We start from the raw sequence: 17,485 nt of genomic DNA, 5'->3' as shown, positions 1-17,485 counted from the left end.
ACTAAATTCTTCGTTTCAGAATAGCTCTTGCATGTAAATTCCTCAATTATTTGTTGGTTGTACTCCAATCTCTGTCTCACCTTACAGTTTTTACCCCTCAACTACGATGGTGGTTATGCCTCTGGAGCTTTCACACTGTGACTTCTTCTTGCCAATGTTTCGGGCGTGTTCCTCTCCTCTTCCGTTCTACGCACAATGCTTATTTCTTACCTTATCCATTTACTCAGCTTTCAACATCCTTCTGTATTACCACATCTTATCTTTTTGTCTTGTATTTCGACAGTCCCTGAGTCACTGCCAAAGACTGCTGTGCTTCAAACGTACATTCTCAGAAATTTCTTCCTCAAATTAAGGCCTATGTTTGACACCGGTAGACTTCTTTTGGCCAGGAATACCGTCTTGCCTGTACTAATCTGCTTTTAATTGTCCTGCCTGCTTCGTCAGCCATTGGTAATTTTGTTTCCGAGGTAGTAGAATTCCTTGACTGCTTCTACTTTGTGACAAAAAAATTTGATGTTAAGCTTCTGTTCTCATTTCTCCTGTTTCTCACTACATTTGTCTTTTTCCGGTTTATTCTCAATCCACAGTCTGTCCTCATTAGACTGTTCATTCCATACAACCGATCATGTAATTCTTCTTAACTTTCACTGACGACAGTAATGTCATTATAGAATATCATCACTGATATCCTTTCACCCTGAGTGATCATGACACTCTTGAATCTTTGTTTTATTTTCGTCATTTCTTCTTCCATGTATAGACTGAACAGTAGGAGTGAAAGAGACCGCATCCCTGCCTTGCTCCGTTTTTAGTCCGAGCACTTCGTTCTTGGCCATGCAGTGCTGTCGTTTATTCTTGGTTCTTGTACGTCTTGTATATTACCCGACTTTCATTATAGCCTACTCCAATGTTTCTCAGAATTTCGTACATGCTGCATTTTCAACTGCCTACAAGTTCAAAGTTCACTTTTAATAAGTAAAGAGTATATTATCCCGGCTTTTATAATTACACCGTTTTGTAAGAGCTACATTTGTTAAATGTTTGCAAGGCCATCTTCTGCGGCAGCTGCTATAATTAGTTATAGCTTACTGCATTTAAAAAGTATTTTACAACAGAAGTGTTTCGCATTTATTTGCAAAGTATATTCTCTGGCCCTCGGGGAAACATGGATACATAATATGTCTGCATACTTTGGTCTTTATACAGTACTTACTTATAAAGTTACCGCACAATTTGTGTGTGTGTGTGTGTGTGTGTGTGTGTGTGTGTGTGTGAAATCTTATGGGACTTAACTGCTAAGGGCATCGGTCCCTAAGCCTACACACTACTTAACCTAAATTATCCTAAGGACAAACACACACCCATGCCCGAGTGATGACTCGAACCTCCGCCGGGACCAGCCGCACAGTCCATGACTGCAGAGCCCAAGACCGCTCGGCTAGTGCCGCGCGGCCGCACAATTTACTTACGGCTAAGGACACTCGGTTTCACGTTAACTCCTGACAATTTTTCGCCTTGTTTCAAACCAACTTTTCTTTGCACTGGTATTATTTCTATTTTACCTCACTTCGCCGAAGGATCACAACAAAAGTAGAACTATGGTTTCACGTGCCTCACACTAAGCACTGTGTTTATGCTTATTCATTTGTTTTCTACTGAGATTATATTCAGTCCCAACCTGTGATCATATTTTTTTTTCCTGTTTCGTATTTGTGTGTGTGTCTGTGTGTATGTGTGTGTGTGTGTGTGTGTGTGTGTGTGTGTGTGTGTGTATGTGTGTGTGTGTGTGTCAGTGTGTGGTGGATGAGTGTCAATTGGTGAAGATGTCTTGGATGTTCCGAGAGATTTTGGAAGGGGGAGGGGTGGGCGAGAATAGTGGCTCGAGTTTGGTGGCGGGGGACAGTGATTTTAGACAAAGAAACTGGTAGGAATTGAGTGCGGGGAGTGATGAGTGAGTGTAAAATGCTCTTTATCAGCAGTAAGATTAAGGTGGGACAGTCAATGTTTTCCTTTTTTCTGTCTTCCTCTGCAGTTTTTACCCTCTACACCTCCCTCTAGTACCATGGAAGTCATTCCCTCATGTCTTAACAGATGTCCTATCATCCTATCCCTTCTCCTTATCAGTGTTTTCCACATATTCCTTTTCTCTACGATTCTGAGCAGAACTTACTTATTCCTTACCTTATCAGTCCACCTAATTTTCAACAGTCGTCTGTAGAAACACATCTCAAACACTTCGATTCTTTTCTGTTCTATTTTTCCCAAAGTCCATGTTTCACTATTATACAATGCGGTACTCCAGACGTAAAGTCTCAAAAATTTCTTCCTCAAGTCAAAGCTGATATTTGAAATTAGTAGACTTCTTCTGGCCAGGAATGACCTTTTCACCATTGCTAGTCTTCTCGCTGTTCTCATTGCCTTTGTCTTTCTTCGATTTACTTTCAGTCCATACTCTGTACTCATTCCGTTCAGTACATCATGTAATTCTCTTCACTTTCACTCTGGATAGCAATGTCATCAGCGAATCGTATCATTGATATCCCTTCACCTTGAATTTTAATTCCACTCCCGAACCTTTCTTTTATTTCCATAATTGCTTCCTCGATGTACAGATTGAACAGTAGGGGCTAAAGGCTACATCCTTGTCTTACACTCTTTTTAATAGAGCACTTCATTCTTGGTCGTCCACTCATATTACTCCCTCTTGACTGTTGTACATATTGTATACGATCCGTCTCTCCATACAGCTTACTCCTACTTTTCTCAGAATTTCGAACCTCTTGCACCATTTTACACTGTCGAACGCTTTTTCCAGGTCGACAAATCCTATGTAAGTGTCCTGATTTTTCTTTAGCCTTGCTTCCACTATTATCCGCAACGCCAGAATTGCCTCTCTCGTGCGTTTACCTTTCCTAAGGCCAAACTGATCGTCATCTAGCGCATCCTCAATTTTCTTTTCATTCTCCTGTATATTATTCTTGTAAGCAGCTTGGATTCATGAACTGTAAAGCTGATTGGGCGGTAATTCTCGCACTTGTCAGCTTCTGCCGTCTTCGGAATTGTGTGGATGATTTTTTTCCGATATCTGATGGCATATCGCCAGACTCATACATTCGACACGCCAACGTGAATAGCCGGTTTGCTGCCAGTGGTTATATTTATTTGAATGCATTAATATCTGCAGGTTTCAAAAGTTTTTATATGACTGTGCTATGATAATATTATTTTAACAAATGTTACTACCTAACGAAGTAATAATGAAGGTTACGTCTTGTTCCTGCAATGGTTTTGAAATTTTGGTCAATGTGACGTCCTGGATATGTTACGGTCAGAACATATTGACAATAACAATGACTGGAATATTTAGAACCTGTAACATAAGGTCTTTCGGTGATTTTAGCAGTAGAAAAGGCAGAAGGGTCTATTCCAGTAATGTTGATAGTTTACATGTGAAAGCAGAAGTACACATTTAGTTATACCATGAGTCATACGAAAATGGAACATTTCAACATTCTGATTAATTATTGCATTTCTGAAATACACAGTAAAATATGAAGTATGTCAGTATATTCTTTACACATTCAAGTGACACCAAGTGTATAATGCTTGATGAAAATTGTTTTATAGATCACCGTGAGCAGTAACAAAAAAGATTATTGGAAGTGATGAGAAACAGGAAAAATCTTGGGTGGGACACATTCTGCATAGATATTGTCTGCAATAACAAATTTTAGCTGGAAAAGTGAAATAATGAGATGAAGAGGTAGGAAGAGAATTTGAATGATTTATGAACAAGAAGAGAACAAACATACAAATAGATGAAGAAATGTGCTCAGAATACGATGCAGTGGGGAGACTCAATCTGAAATCTGTCGTAAGACAGATACACTAAGGAAGCAAGAAAAGGAGATCTGCAGTTATTGTATGCACTGCATGTACAAGTGTTTCAAACACATTGGATCAGACATTTAAGGGTGATAGGTGACTTCACCGGGAACAACTTTTATTAGAGATAAAATGTTCACTTGCAGTTCCTAGTGACGCTAGAACATCTTTTATTATTGGTTTTCCCCTGGGATGCGGCAGGGCGGTAGGCATTCTGTGGAATGCGTACGCAATGTGTGTTGTCTATAAGCCAGTGAAAGAGCAAAGTTTAAGATCCTGGCTCGCTTTTTCTTGCTAAAAATTCTGTCGTCCCATGGCTGGCGAATTCAATTAAACGACGCTTGGCGTCCCTGAGATGTGTCAGTAAACTTTTAGTCTGTAACAAAAGTTGTTCCCGATGACGTCATCTATCATCTGTAGAGGTTTAATTCAAAACAGGAGTTACCACGCTTAATCGCGGGAAGTGGCGTTATTAGGTAAAATATTTGGCAACTGTTAGTGGACAATCTTCAATACATAAAAAGTGAATTTTCCCGCGCTAATGCTGTAGAAATAGGATTGTTGGATAAAATTTCTCTCACTACAAATGGGGATCCAGCTTCATTAGAAAGAACTGTGCCCTTAGCACTAATTCTAATAACTCACGTGTGCTAGCTAAAGACACAAACATTTATAGAAGAAATATCAGAAAAGCGATTAAAATTTTTAAGGAATAATGTAATTGTAGTATAGAGAGGAAACTTTAAGCTCCCGACTTCATAGTTCCCATCCATCAAGGAAGTGAAACGAGACCACAGTGCACAACCAATACAAACTGTGCCCAAGGAGCCACGTCAGCGGACAAAAGAAGTTTTTCATCACCTCGGTTCCGAGAGTTCCGGAACCTGTACAGAAAACTGGATTAGAGACCAAAGTAAACTTCAGTTCCGCCCGTCTTATTGCTCTTGAAAACCACACATTGCATTTTGTACCACAGTGTAGCGAGACCTTCAGAGGTGGTGGTCTAGATTGCTGTACACACCGGTACCTCTAATATCAAGTAGCACGTCCTCTTGCCTTGATGGATGCCTGTATTCGACGTGGCATACTATCCGAAAGTTCATCAAGGCACTGTTGGTTCAGATTGTCCCACTCCTCGACGGCGATTCGGCGCAGATCCCTCAGAGTGATAGGTGGATAACGTCATCCTTAAGCAGTTCTTTTCAATTTATCCCAGACATGTTTGATAGAGTTCATGCTGGCAACTCTGGTCGAGCGATGTCGTTATCCTGAAGGAAGTAATTCACAAGATGTGCACGATGGGGGCACAAATTGTCATCCGTGAAGACGAATACCTCGCCAGTATGCTGCCGATATGATTGCACTCTAGGTCGCAAAATGGCATTCACGTATACCGCGCTTTCCATGACCACCAGCGGCGTACGTCGGCCCCACATAATGCCACCCCAAAACAGAAGGGTACCTCCACCTTGCTGCACTTGCTCGACAGTGTGTCTAAGGCGTTCAACCTGACCGGGTTGCCTCCAAACACGTCTCCGACGATTGTCTGGTTGAAGGCATATGCGACACTCATCGGTGAACAGAACGTGATGCCAATCCTGAGCGGTCGATTCGGCATGTTGTTGGGCCCATTGTACCGCGCTGCATGGTTTCGTGGTTGCAAAGGTGGATCTCGCCATGGACGTCGGGGGTGAAGTTGCGCATCATTCAGCCTAATGTGCACAGTTTGAGTCGTAAAACGACGTCCGGTGGCTGCACAAAAAGCATTATTCAACATGGTGACGTTGTTGACAGGGTTCCTCCGAGCAATAATCCGCAGGTAGCGGTCATCCACTGCAGTAGTATCCCTTGGCCGGACTTAGCGAGGCATGTCATCGACAGTTCGTGTCTCTCTGTATTTTCTCCATGCCAGAACCACATCGCTTTGTTCACTCCGACACGCCTGGACACTTACCTTGTTGAGAGCCCTTCTTTGCACAAAGTAACAATGAGGAGGCGATCGAACCGCGGTATTGACCGTCTAAGCATGGTTGAAGTACAGACAACACAAGCCGTGTACCTCCTTCCTGGTGGAATGACTGGAACTGATCGGCTGTCGGACCCCATCCAATAGGCGCTGCTCATGCATGGTTGTCTACATCTTTGAGCGGGTTTAGTGATATCTCTGAACAGTCAAAGGGACTGTGTCTGTGATACAATATCCACAGTCTACGTCTATCTTCAGGACTTCTGGGAACCGGGGTGATGCAATTTTTTTTTTTTTTTTTTTTTTTTGACGCGTGTATTTTCGGTAAGCATCCACTCTTCTCTGGCTCTGCTGGTTTCACTTCTATCCAATGCAGCTGGAAGTATGTAAACCAGTAACTCTTTTTCTGCATAAGTGTGCGCAAGATCCTTTTCTATCCAACGATGTCGGCCCACCAAGGGTAATCAGTGGAATTTTAACCAACAATCCCGCTTCTTCAGCACTGATGCGGGAAACATCATTTACTATCCAATGAGGATGGTGCACAAAAGGCAGCCACACTTATTTTACGCAATAATGCCACTTAGCCTCCATAAGCGCGGTAAAACTCGAGTTTTGTCTGAGAACCCGACACTGATCTTTGACAGTGTTCAGCCTACTGTGGACACCACAATATCCTGAAGAAGATCCCGACAGAAGGGTGGAAACGGCGACCCCATAGAAAAATATGATGCTCTCTAACAAAACAGAGGATTTTACCTTCATTCTTTATAGATGTTCTCCTTTGACAGAGATCTCCTGAGGATGGTCAGATTATGATTGGAATCAATGTCCAAAATAAAAATAAGTGGAGCTACGTATTGCATGATGCAATCCCTAAAGTCTGATTAAAATTACTTGGTAGTTAACCCTTCATGAGATGGATGTGTCTCCCTCCAATCAGAGCGCTCAACGTCACGCCCGAATTGCTCGGCTTTACCAAACAGCACAACAAACTGTTAGCTCATACCCAGTTCCTTGTCTGGCTTTTTTTCTTGTTATATTTGGATCCTAAATACTGCGTCCGGCCCTTTTATTTCGCGTTTCATCACACATGATGAACACACCCAAAATAACACACACAGAACGATGACGACGAAATGAAGCACATTTCGCACATACCCCTAACCAAAGACTACTGGATCCTTTAGCACAAGACGTGGTTCGGATCCACACATTCACTTTTTATCATCACAGAGATCGGTTCATAGTAGGTAAACTTCATATGACATGGCGTTAAATCTAAATTTCTAAAGGCAGGAAATGAACGTCGCAACTGGTTGAAATAAATATTACAATATAGCTCGATCGTCTTTCCTAGCTCAATGGTAATGTTACAGTTTGAGATGCAGAAGGTGGTGAGTTGGAGTCCCTTGAGGTGATAATATATTTTTAATCTTCATCGAAATGTCTTTCATTGTTATTATTTGGAATTAATTGGTTCAAATGGCTCTAAGCACTATAGGAATTAACATCTGAGGTCATCAGTGCCCTAGACATAGAATTACTTAAACCTGACTAACCTAAGTACATCACACATCCATGCCCGAGGCAGGATTCGAACCTGCGACAGTAGCAGAAGCGCGGCGCCGGACTGTAATTAATTGGTGTAAATGTATTGTTTTCATATTTAAGTATTTATCGCATCATTTTCAGCATGGTTTTGACTCTTTTATTTGCTCTTATTTTTTCTATTACTCTTTTCTTTCATTTGAAATATGCCTGTGTCGCCTATAATCTGTAAATGGGTTCCAACGGCGTCTGCTCATTCGTCGGTATCGCATCAGCTTGCGTCGCAAAATCGAGATGCTACAGTTCGCTTTTACCACTGAAAACGAATTTTTCCTCTTTTAGTTTGAGCGTGTCCGCAGCTCTCTTCCCACGCACGGGGTCCAGGGTTTGATTCCCGGCGGGATTTTTCCTGCCTTGAGATGACTGGGTGATGTTGAGTTGTCTTCATCATCATCATTCATCCCCATTACGGGCGGAGGAAGACAATGGCAAACCACCTCCGGTAGGACCTTGCTTAGTCGGCGGTGCGGGCCTCCCACATCGTCCCCTATGCTCCTCGGTGTGTGGGACCTCATCATCATCATCAGCTTCAGTGTACAGGTCAGCTTTAATAGCCGTCAGCATGGCGAGGAGGATTAATAGTTCTAGTACACGTTGCTGACTGCCGTTTTTTCAGATACATTAAGAGAATGTGGTTAGATTAGGACAAGAATGCAAATTCAGGGCTACAAAAGGTGTCGTGTGCTCCAGTTCAGTCATTAGCCATTTAAAATTAGCTGTGGACAGAGCATCTCGTTTTCAAAATGGTTCAAATGGCTCTGAGCGCTATGGGACTCAACTTCTGAGGTCATTAGTCCCATAGAACTTAGAACTAGTTAAACCTAATTAACCTAAGGATATCACACACATCCATGCCCGAGGCAGGATTCGAACCTGCGACCGTAGCGGTCTCGCGGTTCCAGACTGCAGCGCCTAGAACCGCACGGCCACTTCGGCTGGCATCTCGTTTTCCCGCCACACCTGATAGCAGCAGCTTCCAACAGTGCTCCGCATTACATGATGAGCATTTCAGAACTTGTGAGTGAAGTGTTTCACCTTGTTTGCGCTTCGCCAAGCAGTAGCCGAAGTGGCAACACTGCAGTGTCAAGTGACAGACGTCAACTATCCAGTAATTTTTAAGGGACTATAATCTTCTCTCACAGTGTTTTGTCCAGTCTCTGCAGGTTTTTTCTTTTTAGTATAGTTGCGCTGCTATGAAAATTATTCCTAGAACCGGGAATTGAAGCAGGTTCATCTTATCGCGTCGCCACGACCTCGCTCAGGCAGGAGTAGTGGCAGCAATATTTTGTCATCGCTGGGCCGTTTCTCGGACGCGAGCAGAGGCGGTGCAGGCGGTGCGCCGTTCGGCAGAGTGACAGACAGGCCTATCACGGCGGCTCGGGTTGACGGCCGTGCAACGGGCCTCCGCCGGCTCGCCCTTATCCGCCGTCACGGCTTCCGGGGGCACACGACCCGACCCGACCTGCGCTGCTACACAACGATTGTATACAGCAGCGAAAGCTGTCCAGGATATCCAGGACGCCCTCCTTCAATTACAGCGGCTAGGGAAGAAAGGGTCCTTTTACTGGGTGCCAGGGCACATGGCTGTTGCTTAGAGTGAAAGAGCAGATGCAGCAACCAAGCAGAGGTGTTGTGAGGCTCCGTTAGCCCTGTTCAAATGGTTCAAATGGCTCTGAGCACTATGAGACTTAACATCTGAGGTCATCAGTCCCCTAGAACTTAGAACTACTTAAACCTAACCAACCTAAGGACATCACACACATCCACGCCCGAGGCAGGATTCGAACCTGCGACCGTAGCAGTCGCGCAGTTCCGGACTGAAGCGCCTAGAACCGCTTGGCCACCGCGACCGGCTGTTAGCCCTGTGTGCCATCCTCCAGCATGGTGTCGCCTCCCAGTCTTTTGTCCATGGCAGAACGAGCGGCTGGGAATGACAGACAATAAGCTCCGTCTAGTAAAGGCCACAACGCGCCAGTGGCGTACCTCCTTCCAGTCAAGTCGACGGGACGAGGTCCTCCTTACTCGTCTTCGCACAGGGCACACAAACCGACGACGCATTGCTTCTTACTCCAGTGAGAGTGTGGTGCTCGTGGCGTACAGATCAATGGGCGCCACATTCTGTTAGAGTTTGTTTCTAAGAGACTTCAACATCCCAGCGCGTCAGCAATCGTTGGTTAATATATTAAAAAACTAAAAGCCCGCCTCGATTGCGAAAAAAGCACCTAGTGTTAAGTGTTAACCCAGGTTTCGGCGTAGATAACTATACCTTCTTCAGAACAACAATAAAACTCACAAGTGCCTAAGAAGACCTTTGCCAATGATTAAAAGAACACCATAAATATACATTTATAAACGAAAAAGAAAAGGAAAACACAAACAGTACATGTGTGCAAAGTCAAAACCACTACTTAACTGCCCGCATCTCGTGGTCGTGCGGTAGCGTTCTCGCTTCCCACGCCCGGGTTCCCGGGTTCGATTCCCGGCGGGGTCAGGGATTTTCTCTGCCTCGTGATGGCTGGGTGTTGTGTGCTGTCCTTAGGTTAGTTAGGTTTAAGTAGTTCTAGGTTCTAGGGGACTTATGACCACAGCAGTTGAGTCCCATAGTGCTCAGAGCCATTTTGAACTACTTAACTTAATGGTGTACGCTCCACCTCACACCGGCCTATGTTCGATGGGCCATGACCCGCCATAAACTGCAGCTACAAACGGTAGCTCACTTACAAGTCTGACCTGCTATCTATGCACATGCGCAAAACAAAGGAAGTTACTTGAATGCGCATGCGCATACGAATACGAAAAAGTTTATACATGGGTCGGGGCTAAATAGCCTATATATCCCCAACAGTGGATCAACGTATATCAAAAAATGAAATAGATACGACAAGAGACGAGCTAAATAGGAGATGAAACCTAAAAATAACCGCACACGGTTGCTTATGCTAGTAAAGAAACTTATATATGTAGCTATGACAACAGGAGGAACTCTTATAAACTATACCTAAAGCCAGTAGTTAGCCTGGGGGGGGGGGGGGGCTGAGGGGACATAATCTAAAGACGTCGTGGTAATAAAGATATAGGGATAAAACGTGAGGTGTTCCATGGGCTAAAATCACCTTCATAGAAAAAGGAAAATGAGGGTAAAAAGAAAGAAGATGAACAGATTGACCAACCGCGCTCGCCAATCAGCGCGCGCATGTGATAATCCCCAGATCATCAGATTTAGAAGTATGAAGAACAAAGTAAAGGCGCGAAACCTTCAAAAAATTTTCTATTTGTTAGTAGGAGTTGGTCATCGAGGATATTGTCTTTAACATGTTGCATATGCTTAAAGATCTGCATTTCTTCCAAAACATCCAGTTTTAAGCCCTTAACCTCGGCATGAAGTAACTCGATATTAACTGGAGGGCTCGGCGCATGAGCCGTTTGCGCAAGGTGTTCCGCATAAGTAGAGCCCTTAGTACCGTCACCGCTTCTAGTGGGAATATGCTCTTTATACCTGAGACCCAGAGCTCGCCTCGTTTGCCCGATATAAAATTTTGGACAATCCCCGCATGTAATTTTATATACTCCTGATTGGGAAAGTTTATCATTCTTACTCTGCAAGGAGTGAATTAAATTCCTATGTAAACTATTATTAGTAGAATAGGCGACTCTGAAATTACGGGCTCCGAGTAAACGCCCCAATTTGTAACTTATATTGCCTATGTAAGGGGTAGATATCGTTGCCACCTGTTTGTCATCTAGCGCATCCCCTAGGGTGGAAGACGTAATATTATTTTTATTTATTTTCTTGTTATACATCTGCCTTACCAAGTGAGGCCTATAGCCATTATTTATAGCAATATTCTCAAGTATGACCAGTTCATTTTCCGACCAGCAGGGGCGGCGAATTTGCCGACGGATCTGCCCTCTACTTTAGGTGTATAAATGAATGTGGTGAGAGTTTTATGGTTTTGTGATTTTCCCCACACTTTTCACAAAGTTCTAGGGATACGTTTTCAACATTTAAACAGACCGACTGTCTCACCCACGATTTTTGTAAGTGATCAGCAAGTCACATTTCACCCTGCCTTTCTTTTAGCTCTTCTGTCGTTTTATTTCTGTTTTAATTCCATGTATAGCACGTTTTACACTTGCTCCGTTGTCTTGGGGCGTGTGTGATAAAGGTATTTTGTGGTCAGTGCGAGTGAGGTCGGAATGAGCGCAAGAGTGTCATTATATCGGTTTCATCCTCACTGTATCACAACATTTTTGTCATTTTACCCACATTTGTTTCTTTTAATGTGTGTAAGGTCACACATAACCCCTCCCCCCCCCCCCCCCCCCCAACACACATACACAAACACACACACACACACACACACACACACACACACACACACATACACACACACAAGCCTGTCTCCTACAACTGAAGACGAGAAATAAAAAAGGCTCTAAGTTCCATAATAAGGTATTTTTAGGTTGTATGTCAAATGAGATGTACATGACGAGCCCAATACTGAATGAAAGTCGCAAACTGTTTGAGTGGAAAGAAACGACAAATTAAAGGAGAAGGTAGTGTATCAGCGCTGGGGGAAAAGCTGAAGAGTGGAGGAAATAAATGCACAAGTTCAAGCAGTAAATGTATTCCTGCAAATGCCCGTCCGGCACAGGAGGTAAATCTACCGATCGTTATCCTACACCGCAACTGGTCAGAATATTTGTTCCTGAGTTACCAAATGTGTCGTTCAAGAGGACATAAACGACATTGAGAGGAATCGCGGCAAATAAAGCCATTTATCGTCAGTAACATGAATGCATCTGCCTTCTGTCATTTCAACAAAACAGCTGGCTGATTCTAATGTAAACACAGCAAATCTAAACATGTCCAAAGTACAGTGGCTATGGCTGGACGAACGTAAGCTTCATGCTATTAGGACCAGGAGAAGCTTAAATGAAACTGACGCCTGGGTAGGTACCCCTATTTTGAGAAAAGTGTAAGATTACAGGCCTTCAAGAAAATGCAACTACTGGCCGTAGATGTTACGGGCAACATCTGTGAAGAAAAGAAAGACTTGATCGACATCATGCAGTGCTCACAAATAACGACCAAATACAGTTTTACAAAAGTGGAAACAACTCTTACTATCTTTTTGCTGAGTATTGAACCATGGCATTTGGATCTTTTCACAGCATTTCCGCTTTCAGCAAGTTTTTCATACTACTACAATAGTGTTTGTAATTTCCTTTGGATAATAGATCCACTCTATGCTTAACACTCAAATAAAACACATTAATTATGTAGTGAAAATATTACAGTTAATTACACAGTACGCTTAAAACTCATTATCCTCAAATTCATGATTTTGGCACTTAGAGCTCTTTTTATTTCAAGTCTTCAATTGTTGTTCTTGTTGTTATTGTTGTTGTTGCCTTCAGACCACATATTACTTTGATGCAGATCTCCACGATAGTGTATTTGTGCAAAACTCTTCGTCTCCGGATAAACACTGTCAAGTTACATCCATTTGATCCTGCTTTATGTATTCATTCCTTGGTCTCTCTCTACAATTTTTCCCCTACACACTTCTCTCTATTAGCCAAATTACGATCCCTTAATCCTCAGGATGTGTCATATTAACCGACATGTTATTTTAGCCGAGTCGTGCTGCAAATTTCATTTTTCCCCAACTTCACTCAGTACCTCCTCATTAGTTACTCGAACAATCCGTCTAATCTTCAATATTCTTCTGCAGCATCACATTTCAAAAATCTTTTCTCTTTTCTTGTTTGAACTGCTTATCGTAGAGGTTTCACATATCTACTAGACTATGCTCCAGACAAATACCTTCATGAAAGGCTTCCTGCCATTCATTGTTAACAAATATCTATTTTTCAGGAATTCTCTCCTTGCTGTAGCCAGGCCGCATTTTATATCCTCTCTTTTTCGTTCATTGTCCGTTATTTTGTGTACAAATAGCAAAACTCATAGGATAACTTTTAATGCCTGGTTCAAAGGGCTCTGAGCACTATGGGACTTAACATCTGAGGTCATCAGTCCCCTAGAACTTAGAACTACTTAAACCTAAATAACCTAAGGACATAATACACATCCATGCACGAGGCAGGATTCGAACCTGCGACCGTAGCGGTCGGGTGGTTCCAGACTGAAGCGCCTAGAACCGCTCGGCCACAGCGGCCGGCTTTTAATGCCTCATTTTAGAATCTAGTTCCCTTAGCTTCACCTGATTTAATTTGACGGCATTCCGTGACTCTTGTTTTACTTCTGCTGATATCCTTTCTTTTATCTCTTTTCAAAAGATTATCCATTCCGTTCAACTGCACTTTCAAGTCCTTTGCTGTCTCTGACTAAATTACGTCATCGGTATAGCTCAAGGTTCTTATTTCTTCTCTCTGAACCTTAATTTCTAGAACACAACACTGTCACACTCCATTCTCAACCACTCATTCACTTCCGTGTCCTTCGACTCTTGTAAATGCAGTATGGTTTCCCGCCACTATTCTTTATCAATTTAATTCCTCAATGCCTCCATCAACCGATAGCGTGGCGGTAGATGTTTAACTGAACGCTTACTTCATTCGAGTCCTACCCGGTCAGTTCTTACTTTCACTCAATTAACAAAGCAAGAGATTCATTTAAGCAGGTAGCCGAAAACAGTCTGAAACCATTGCCTGTTGACATTCGGTTTCAGCCCATGAAATTACTGAGCTGCATACTTTCTGCTCTCGATGAATACTACAGTGAGATATGAATTTTGGTAAAAATTCTTCTCCTGTAAATAAACACTTCCTTTAACATTTTTCTTCTCACAGCAAATGTTAGTGTTCGATTCGGAAGTATAGTCCAGCTGCACTGTTCATCACTAAGAACTTTGTTAACTATGAGGTGATTACTTCAGAGTTATTGAGCTCGTTATAAAGTGGAAAATTCTAAAAGTATTCCACACGCCAAGCACTGCTGCTTGTAGACAGCACATAAAAGAGCTAGACAAAGTCGAAATTTGAGATGTATTTAATCAGTGTCCGTCCGCCGGCCGTAGTGCCCGTGCGGTTCTAGGCGCTTCAGTCTGGAACCGCGTGACCGCTACGATCGCAGGTTCGAATCCTGCCTCGGGCATGGATGTGTGTGATGTCATTAGGTTAGTTAGGTTTAAGTAGTTCTAAGTTCTAGGAGACTGATGACCTCAGATGTTAAGTCCCATAGGGCTGAGAGCCATTTGAATCACTGTCCCTCCAAGTCTCATTCAGACGTCGCATGATTAGTCATTTACGAAAGTCATTGATAAATATATAGTTTCGCCCGTGATACATACAACACGTAAATACTAATAGAACTATACGCGCTACCACGAATTCTCTCAGCGATGACTCTGAACTCTAGCTATATCCGATTGCACACTACCGACCCGTTTAAGACTCATGGGGACCCGTGTAGGACTCCTCTACGAATCCTTCGCTGCCCAGTAGCTTTCCAAACAATGCTTGCGGGTGCGGACGGTGGAGGAAGCGGTCCTCTGTGTCACAATGCCAACCCAACTAAATAGCCTTTTGCGTATCCGGGTAGACAGATCTCTTGAAGGAAGTCATTTTTTGCGTAGGCCATCATTACGAAACAACCACTTCATGATTTAGCTATTAGCTAATTTAGCGCAGTTGGGCATTATGAAAAATGCAACCCTTATGCGAGTTTTGTTGCTTTGCCGGTATACAGCACAAACATTCGGTTCAATGTCAAGATTCTGACCATGCCATTTCCATTTTAAATAGTTACAATAAAATACTTTATGCGTTATATGTGGACAAGTTGACAAAACCCACATAAGGATCTCATTTGTTTTCTTTACTGCATAAGGATTGTATGTCTGCCATAGTTGTGCCCCTAAATCAGGCTCGTCCAAACTGTACCCCCGGGGCGCTAGCGCCCGCGATCGCCTGCGGCCAGCGCCCCGGGCGAATTCGCATGTTGCTGCAGTGGTCGAGGCGTGCCGCTTAGCTGGCCGTGCGGACCGACCGAACGCCAGCCGATATATATATTTGTTCGCCCGTTTTCTCTTCGGGCAGAGGACGTCTCACAAGTGCTTCCACTAGAGCTAATTGAGCTACAATGCCATATCCGCCTGAAGGACCGCTTTCTTATGTGTAAAACTTTGGATGACTTTTACAGCTGTCTTCCACGAGAGAACTATCCTCTTTTGCACAAGCACGCGGCCAAAGTTCTCTCAATGTTTGGTTCTATGTATATTTGTGAGCGCTTTTTCTCTCTTTTAAAGTTTGCTAAAACTAAGAACCGTTCATTCCTTGGCGATAAAAATTTGACCAATTCTTTGAGGTTAGGAATCTCACGGAATATTGTACCAAGCCCAGACAAAATCGTTTCCTCGAAAAAGAAAAACATGTAAAATGTTAATTGCCGTCTTTAACAATGTTGACTGTAAGAATTAAAGAGCTTTATAACCTTATTTCTATTTTAATAAGTTTCCAAACATGGTCTGTTAAAATTATTACGTACAAAACAGCAAAATAAGGACCCGGTTTCTAAACTCTGAAAAGGGATACAAAAAATTGTAGCACAAAGTATAACAAAACATACTTACTTGCAACTACTGACAGTAAGAATGAGACTCTATATTCCTTACATAAAATTAATTTTAAAATAGAATAATTTGTTTACGTTAGACCTGACCGCGGGAAAGTCCATCGCAGGGAAGTGCTGTGCGGTCTCACTCGCTCTGCAGCTGTCTCTCTCTCTCTCTCTCTCTCTCTCTCTCTCTCTCTCGCTCCTATATCGACACTAGCGACACACGGTCGCGGACGGGGCGCTGAACTACACTGCCTTGCGCCCGCGGGCGCGGGCGCGCCCGCCGGGTGCAATTTCTGGATGAGCCTGCTCTAAATACTACAGCTGCGCGAAGTCCTTATTAGGGGCGCGTCACGTGTCGCTTTTTCGACACTGTGGAATATATGTTCCATGTATTACTATTTTTTATTAGGATGTATACCTTGATACTATCCAAGGGGGCCAAATTAGCTTATCACCACATCACGAAATAACGTAGTTACTACGAGATAAAACAGCCTAAGCAGAATAACGGCTTCCCTCAAGACCCGTGGTTAGAGGTGTCTACCGTAATGTAAGGTCTCTAACAGCTCCCCAGTTGGGAATTTTCTCATGATAGAGAGTCGTTATTCAGTAACGCTGGTGTAAATTTAAGTCCAGAGAGTGGTACTTCAGTGACGCTGGTGTAAATTTACGTGTCTACATTAATAAACATAGATACTAAAATATTTTAACAGGAGCTGGCTGTATTTTTCCGCCTCCAGACTGACTTATTGAAAGCTGTCATTACGTCAATGAATTAAATTATAAAGTTGGAAATGGGTACGGTTTCATTAACTGACTGAATGTGTTGCCGAAATTTCTAGGCTCTAGTCAACCTACAACGTTTTTCCTCCTTTTTCTTGCTAAAATTTACATTTTACAAATAGTTTTGAAGGTAAGAAATATATCTGGAAATATCTTTCTGGACAATGTTATAAATCTTAATTACACTAACTATGCAAGTTTTAAGTTTGTAGCTGCTCTTTGCTGTCACCAAACTTTAGATAAAATTGAATTATTCGGATATTACTTACTGCATCGCACTAAGGCTAAATTCAAATGGCTCTGAGCACTATGGGACTCAACTGCTGTGGTCATAAGTCCCCTAGAACTTAGAACTACTTAAACCTAACTAACCTAAGGACAGCACACAACACCCAGCCATCACGAGGCAGAGAAAATCCCTGACCCCGCCGGGAATCGAACCCGGGAACCCGGGCGTGGGAAGCGAGAACGCTACCGCACGACCACGAGATGCGGGCATCGCACTAAGGCTCAGAACACTTTACTTCTACAGCAATCTCAAAAGAAAGAGCGACAGACTTTTGTGACGTATTATTACCGCGAGTTGCTGGGCACAGACATGTCTCTTCGTTTAATATTGTTGTGCTATAAATTTTCTTTATTCCCAGATCAGTTCA

At 43.0% G+C, this 17,485-nt stretch overlaps 1 protein-coding gene across 1 annotated transcript in view; it reads right to left on the bottom strand.

Annotated features, from left to right (window-relative positions):
* LOC124624305 (potassium voltage-gated channel subfamily H member 8) overlaps window positions 1-17,485 on the bottom strand; it is a 496,049-nt gene that overhangs the window by 420,288 nt on the left and 58,276 nt on the right. The gene's annotated exons all lie outside the window — the stretch shown is intronic.

This window comes from Schistocerca americana, chromosome 1 (genome assembly GCF_021461395.2).
Source record: "Schistocerca americana isolate TAMUIC-IGC-003095 chromosome 1, iqSchAmer2.1, whole genome shotgun sequence".
Taxonomy (NCBI): Eukaryota; Metazoa; Arthropoda; class Insecta; order Orthoptera; family Acrididae; genus Schistocerca; species Schistocerca americana.
Note: the sequence above shows the minus strand (reverse complement) of the source record. Positions and strands in the feature narration are given on the sequence as shown.